This window comes from Lissotriton vulgaris, chromosome 3_1 (assembly GCF_964263255.1).
Source record: "Lissotriton vulgaris chromosome 3_1, aLisVul1.2, whole genome shotgun sequence".
NCBI lineage: Eukaryota > Metazoa > Chordata > Amphibia > Caudata > Salamandridae > Lissotriton > Lissotriton vulgaris.
In genome coordinates this window covers 897,629,947-897,637,774 of record NC_141689.1, presented here as the reverse complement: position 1 = coordinate 897,637,774, position 7,828 = coordinate 897,629,947, and positions in this window count along the sequence as shown.

The window sequence follows — 7,828 nt, the reverse complement described above, 5'->3', positions numbered from 1 at the left end:
TTCTCGGCAAATCTGGCTTTCACTGCGTCGTGTCAGAAGGAAAAGAAGGTGGCTAAGGCCACACTGGAATACTTTCAGTGCTTTTTTTGAAGGAAGGTACAATGATAGGAGACTAGGTGCTAGGCAGGCCGAGGAAAAACAGCCTAGTAGCATATACAGGGAAGCACTTGGCACTCTACCCAGCAGTATTTCCAGCAGCCAGCTATGGCCAGACACCCAAGGGGCGGTGGAACTCAACCATTTGTAAGTACAGGGTGAAGTGTTGACTAATTTTTGACAGGCAAATTTGTGTCTTGCTTCATGGTAAGCCCCTTTGTTCCACATTGACTGTATCATGGTCACAATACTTAGTGCATTCAGCATAAAATATGATATACAAGTCACATACGAGAATGTGTAAATAAGGACCCCCTGTTACTAATAGACTTTCCTAGGACAGGGCAAATACAATTGAAAATCTGGAAAATCTCTAGGCAACAAATTGGTCAATTGAATTATTAGACAATAACTAGCAAACAGTGAGTCTAAACGCGAAGTAACATGGTTGAAATTTAAAATGTAGATTTTTATTAATAAAATATAATAAATTAGAGGTTCAAATTTGATAGAACACAGGATCAAAGAAATATACATAAAACGACTAAACAATGTACTATGGGGTGGAAAAGACTTGCGAAGAGAGACAATTTAACATTGGGTGAATGTAATTATGAGTACTTTGATATTGTTTTCACATGGTAAAGTCTAAAAATTTACAAAATATGAATGAAGATGTAAATTATACATCAAACTATGCGAAAAACTATACAGATGATTATGTATAAAATTAACCAAAATGGATTGCACAGTACATAGAAACTGTTGGTTTGTTAAAATAATACAATGTTGGTTCTTCAGAAAATTGACAGGCGTTTCGGCGAACAAAGCACCTTCATCAGGAAACCCACATTGGAAGAATTACCCAGAACCAAGTATGAACATATACCTTTATATTAGTATATCTTTTGGAGACGGGCCACAAAGGGACTTCGAATGATTCAAGAGGAGTCTTGTTGACTGATAAGAACTCAATGAAGAAGACAAAAATGTATCTGATGCTTAGTGGAGGGCCTGGATCCAGCCTGAAAAAACAGGTCTTAGATCGATAGTAGATGCTACTGAATTGTCATGGTGCTCTGAGGGACAAAGATCTCCTAGAAAGGCACCACCTCGATAGTGCCCTTTGCGAGAGAGAAAGTCTTTAACACGGCGTCTTCATGGGAGAATAACTCCAGGCTCACGGCCTCTCACGGTGGAGTATGCGAAGGATAAATCGCAAGACTAGACAAGTCACATACAGCATATTATTGGCACTTGTATTTGACTATGCCAAGAAATACATCAAAAATATCAGTTAGGCGGAAAACCTCTGCACCTCATGCTGATCTAGGATTGCTTTGATTTTAGACTAGCAGTTTGTTCCACACAACACCCCAAACACAATCCCTTCTTGGCTTGAAAACGAAGGGCACAGAGAAATAGCTCTGCTATTGGAGACTATGGTTTTCCAGCTATTGCCACAGAGTAGGCAGATAACTTCTCCTCATTCCTTCCAACAAACCTCCACGAGGTGCACAAAGACATCCCTGCTCTTCTGAGAGCAAGATTGTGAAAGAGGTGTATGGTTACAAGACTATCCTGAAGATATTACAGTGTGGCATTATACCTGCGACCTAGAATGCTGGCAAGTTGTAAACCTTAATGAAGCTGATGGTGGGGAGGGGGTGGGGGGAGGAAGGAACAGAGAGATGATAAAGGGAGACGGGTGCACAAGGCTATGCTGGAGAGGCATACAGGTCCCAGCAGAATCCCCTCTATCTAAGCTCTATTCAGTGTCAGATCACTGAACCTCCATCTTAGCTAAAACTCTGCCTACTAACTGAGCCCAAGCACAATGACTGACCGGTCCTGAGTGGATACCTTTGAGGAGTATGGTGTGTTTACCAAGTAGCAGGGAACCATTCTAGAGCAAAGGTTATTACCACACGTGTGCATTTAATGGTTTATCTATGTTTTATAAAGTACGTTTCATGCTGTCATACTTTCCTAAATATTTCGGCACAACAAACCGTGGGTTAGAATATGTACCTATTCGTAAGAAACTCTTTTAGTGGAGTTAATGTTTACCAGTTACAATCACCAGTTACAGTGAATACACGCATATAATGGATATGGCAGATAAGGAATCACAGAACCTTAACTTCCTCCATTACATGGTTATGAACCTTGTGTATTGCATGTGACCTGCATGACCTCACCAATCATTTCAATGTTGACCTCACATGACATCACCAATAACAACATCGATAACAATAGTGGTGACATTTCTCTTCACTAGAGGCTGTCTATAATTCTCAGGAAAGTTTGTGAAAATATTTGAGATTTTCTTGAGTAGAAAAGTAAAATGTTAAAGAAAAGCTAAGAAATTTGATGAAATGACAGTTTCAATTTAATGCCGAAAAAGGAACCTCAAACTGCATTCAGACATCGGATGTTCAGAAAGCAAACTTATTGAAATATGCAGAGGTTCTTCTTCACTTATGCAAATCTCTCCTCTGCCCTCCACCGTGCACCTGGATTTTAGGATCTCTGCCCCCTCACACACATTTTCTTTGGTTTGCCGACAGGGTCTTTCAGCCCCTCTCCTTTACTCATACTCTTGTGTATTTGTACTACTAAAAACACACACATGCTTGACACTTTCACTCATAATGGACACAAGTGCATCTCCTCTGCATGACTAAGTGACTCCGGATGGGCAGCTTCTGTGTAGAGGATCACGATGCAGCTGTCACTTGCCCCCCAGCCACAAATCATCCATGCTGTCACTTCACTAAGGTAGATGAATAACTCAGTCAGGGCCAGTAGTGTTGCTAATCTATGTTGATAGGTGCTGTTCTGACCTCCCTCCATGGCCTTAGTAATTTCCACTCTCTGAAAATGTTGCAAGTTTCCTGTTTGCCTTGAAATGCAGGCAGAGATAGAAACAAGCATTGGGAAAGTAGTCGCTATGGCATTTTGTTAGGGGAACTGTTTAATAAAAATTGAGCGACTTTGTGTGTTGATCCAACTCTCCTAAAAGAACATCCCATAATGCAATAACATCTTGGCCCATAATATAGCAGATGGCAGTAAAACCTCTTTGCTGAACAGACTGCATGTGTTAAGCTGTACCTTCTGAAAGGAGTGGTATAAAAAAGGAGTCAGAAGATGAAGCGTGCTTAGGAAGTGGTGAACCTCTAAAACAGTATTTTGACTTCTTATTTAAGAAACCTTTATGCTCCCACCTCTTCATTTTGTTAGCAAAAGGCCAGGAAATCCATCGGGATATTATCATGACAGTAAAGTAAAACAAATGAATGTGCGAGGACAATTAGTGAACAGAATTGTATTTGTATGACAGGCTATGCCATCCGAACAGCAAAAGCATCCTAAACAAAAAAGCCATACATCAGAAATTAAAATTCGGTACCAGCAAAATAAACATATCAAAGTACACCCTGACAGACAATTGCAAGCTATAAGTCATTGTTGCAAACTATAAGGCATGTTGCATCAGCAGTCTAACAAAAGGACTGCTTGAAACCACATCGCCAAAACCTAATGGGAGCACAAATGGAACAATGTAATAATCCACCACATGCCATAACCTTGATGGACAGCCCAAGTGAGCACCGATAAACCATGACACACATGTTGAAGCCAAAGGGGGAAGGAGGGTGACCCAAAGTCCACTTTTCTCTGTACTTCTTATTGTGCTTTTTTTAACGACCGATAAAGTGAGGCTGCATCTCAAAAATGAAATAGTTGAAAACATCCAAAGTCTGTGACACCTCCTTCATCTGGAAAGTTCAAAAGTGTCCGAAGTATGTGGGGAATCAGAACAATGTGTTTTTAAATCGGAACAATTTGTGCCACAGATTTGCACTGTTCCTATTACTGGCATGCCCCATGGCATAATCAGTGCCACATATCATCAAGAAACGTATGCATAAATAGAACATTTTCAGGGCACGTTCTCCAAAAGAAGAATTATTTCAAATTTGTGAGTAGAATGATTGACTGTGTTGAAACCAAACTTTGGGAAAGCATTATATTATTGCCCTGAAGCAAACGAGACCAATAGACCAATTTACCAATCCATGTACAGATCTTCAGTTTGAGGCAAGTGTCATCTGCCATGGGAAAAAAAATGTATTTTGTTCACAAATATGATGCAGGTGAGTAATTGTTTCCATTTGACATTTGACCTAAGAAAACCAAGGTTTGTGGCACAAGCACACTTGGTTATTTAAATTATAGTAAACTCTTACCATAGCAGATAAAGTGCTTCCTAAATTTAGGCCAGGGTAAGAGTCAAGGCTCACTTGTGCCAAGTGTTTCTCAAATTCATCTTCTGTACTAAGCCACCATATCTAGTAAGCGAACTAGTTTTATGGAATGGATGCCTCTTTGCACGAAGCACTATATAATGTCATATTATATATTGAATGGGTTTGCTGTAATGTAGGATGCGGTCAGCAATCAACGAGCGCATGTACGTTTCTTTAACTCCTACATTTCACTACTTTTGCTTTGTGAATTGAGACAAAATCATAACGCTACTTCAACTGCAGCTTTTAGCGAATCTTTCTACTTTTGTTTTTATGCGACTGAAAATAGCCTGTAACGTTTCTACATGTTTTCAGTTTATTAGAATACGTTTTCCAATAAGTACCAATATCTCTAAGGAACTTCTAAAACAGTTAAAGGAATTGCAGCTTGTTCAATTCATTTCAGCTATGTGATGTGCACTGCTCGGTGTTGTCTTTGATGACGCCATTTTCAATGGCAACTAGGATTTCATCAGTGGGGCATTGTGAAGGTAACTAGGATTGTGTGGGTAACCAAATACTTTTCATATGTTAGCCTCATATCCTAAACATTACTTTCAGTCAAGTGTAGGGGTTTTTAAATGTATATGCAATGGCTCTTATAAACATTCCAAATCGAAAGAACATTCTAATAATTTCGCTTTAAATATATGGGGCCAATTTAGCAAAGGTCCTCTGTGCTCGAGGTAGGATTTTTGCATCCTGGATCACCTGGTTTTCATTTTAGGTGTGGGTGGGGTTGGCGGGGTGGGGTGGGGCTGGGCTGTCACTGGAGAAGGGGGAGGAGTGATGGGCACTCTTTTAGTGTACATGACGGTTTGGCCAGCCGTCATGGGCCGAACAAACAGTCATACTCACTTAGCACGTTCTCCACCCAGCTGTATTGCACAGCCTGGGTGTAGAATATGCACAGGCTCCCAGTCCCTGTCTGAGTGCTGAGCCACTGTGCTCAGACCAATCACAGAGCTGCTGTAATACTGGTAACATATACATGTTTAAACAAGACCGTAGACTATAATTCCAAAGTCCATATGAGTTATTTCACTTAGTTTTAGCATTTGAAAACAAAATTATGTCATTTGTGTCATATATCAGACAACACTTAATTTGTGTAAACATTGTCAAATAGTGTTCACTTACACACAAAGATTTTTTTTAGTAAAAAATCAACAAATTGTGATAAAACATAGCGCAAAGCAATAAAGAGACACAATGAACGTACAAAGTATTCCAAAAAGAATGTCAAACTATACAAGCAACCAGTCCTTGCTTCTAAAGTGCACTAGGCGGGCATTGAGAAGTTACTGCATAAAAGGCTTCTGCCTGTTGTCCTGCCCGTGTCATGAGCTATGGGGTTTCAAATTTCCAAAGGGGGATGTCTGAGTGGGGAAAGCAGGATTATAAAATATTCCCTCGAGACACACCCTATGTTTATTAACCCATTCGCTGGAGTCAACGCATTTCGAACCCACCTTGCTGGAGGGTTCTCCTCAGGACTAGGACCTGGTCTTGAAAGCTGCTTCTGCGTGGAAGTATCCCCATAGCTCAAGACACGGGCAGGACAACATGCAGAAGCCTTTTGTGTAGTACGTTTTACCACAATGTTTATGTTTTACAATTTTTTTGTCTTTGTGTGTCAGTGAACTCTTTTTGACAATGTTTACACAAATGAAGAGTTGTCTGATATATGACATCACACAAATGGCATAATTTGTTTTCAAATGCTAAAGCTAAGTGAAATAAATCACACAGGCCTTGTAATCATAGTCTAAGGTCTAGTTTAATCATTTATATGTTGTAAATGGTCTATCTGGATGCCTTGATTTTTATGCACTATTAGAGTGGTCCAGTCCAGGTAGCATAAGGACCCAAGCCTTTTCGTGTTTGAAAAGTCATGCTGGTAACAACAGCATCGTGATTGGCTAGGGGAGTCTGGGTGCCTCTTATAGGCTATTGCATAACCACAACAGCACTACCAAAATTGATTAACTATTTGTTCATATATGACATTCTCCTAAAATAGATTTTTAATTCTGGCTGAACCAAAACCCATTTCCTGATGACATCACACATTAAAAAGAGTTGTAAAGTCATAAGCGTTGCTGTGACCACCCTCCAAGGTACACACTGGCAGGAGTAGGAAAACAGTTTTGTCTAACAACAAAACTGCTTATATTTAGTCAACCTGCGGACTGAATTTCGATTTGTAAGAATGCTAATATCTGCTCTGTGGGCAAAATAGACAGTCGCAAGAATTGCGGGGTCCCTGCAGCGATTCTGATTGGTTATCAGCTGCAGCCAATCAGCATGGTCCTTGTTAGACCTGGTATCTGCTGGTGTAGTTTCCCCTGTCTTTTTGCCTTCAGACCCCCTGTTTTTGACTGTGTCCTAAGCTTCGTTTTTTCTGGCTGTAGGAGGCACTTCTTCACTGCCAACCAGTGTTAAAGTGCATGCGCTCTGTGTCTAAAATGTAATGGCATTTGTTTTCTCCCTGATTGGCATTTCTGATTTCTTGATAAGTCCCTAGTATAGTGCACTATATTTTCCCAGGCCCTGTAAATTAAATGCTACTAGCGGACCTGCAGCACTAGTTGTGTCAACTACATGAGTAGCCTTTTAGGACATGTCTCAGGCTTGCCACTGCATAGTCTGTGAGCAGTTTTAAACTGCCATTTCGACCTAGCAAGTTCACTGACTTGCTAGGCACAAACTCTTCCCTTTTATTGTATATAAATCACCTCTTAGGTGAGTCCTAGGTAGCCCTATTTGCAGGGTGCAGTGTATTTAAAAGATAGGACATGTACCTTTGAATTTTACGTGTTCCAGTACTGAAAAACTGCTATATTCGTTTTTTTACAACATCAAGGCTTATCTCTCCAATAGGGTAACATTGATGCTGCCTTGTAACACTTTGACTTCTCATTGGGAAAAGATAGGAAAACTAAATTCGGTGTCTCTGGACTCACAATTTAAAATACATATTTTTGTGGAGTTAGTTTTTACATTGCAGGTCTGAAAACGCCACTTTTAGAAATCTGCAATTTTCTTACATTAACCATTCTGTGCCTTTTGACTGTCTTTGGAATACATGTCTGGGTTGGTTGACAGCTGGGCTTTATGCATTCCCTCTATGCAGTCCCACACAAATGCAGCTTAGGCCTAGCACACACAGGCTGATGGGTCTTCCTGAGCTAGAGTGAGAGGGAGGTGCTGACACTTGCATTTGAATAGGGCTACCCCACACAACGGGTTGCACACTGCCCTGTAGTAAGTCTAGAACCAGGGCAGGGCCTTGTGCACTACAAAGACCTTTCTTCGAAGTCTCCCTACTTTAAAATGAGTATAAGTGCTGGACCTCTGACACCATATACTCAAAACACTACTGGAAGTTAAGGCATTCTACCAGGAAGAAGAGC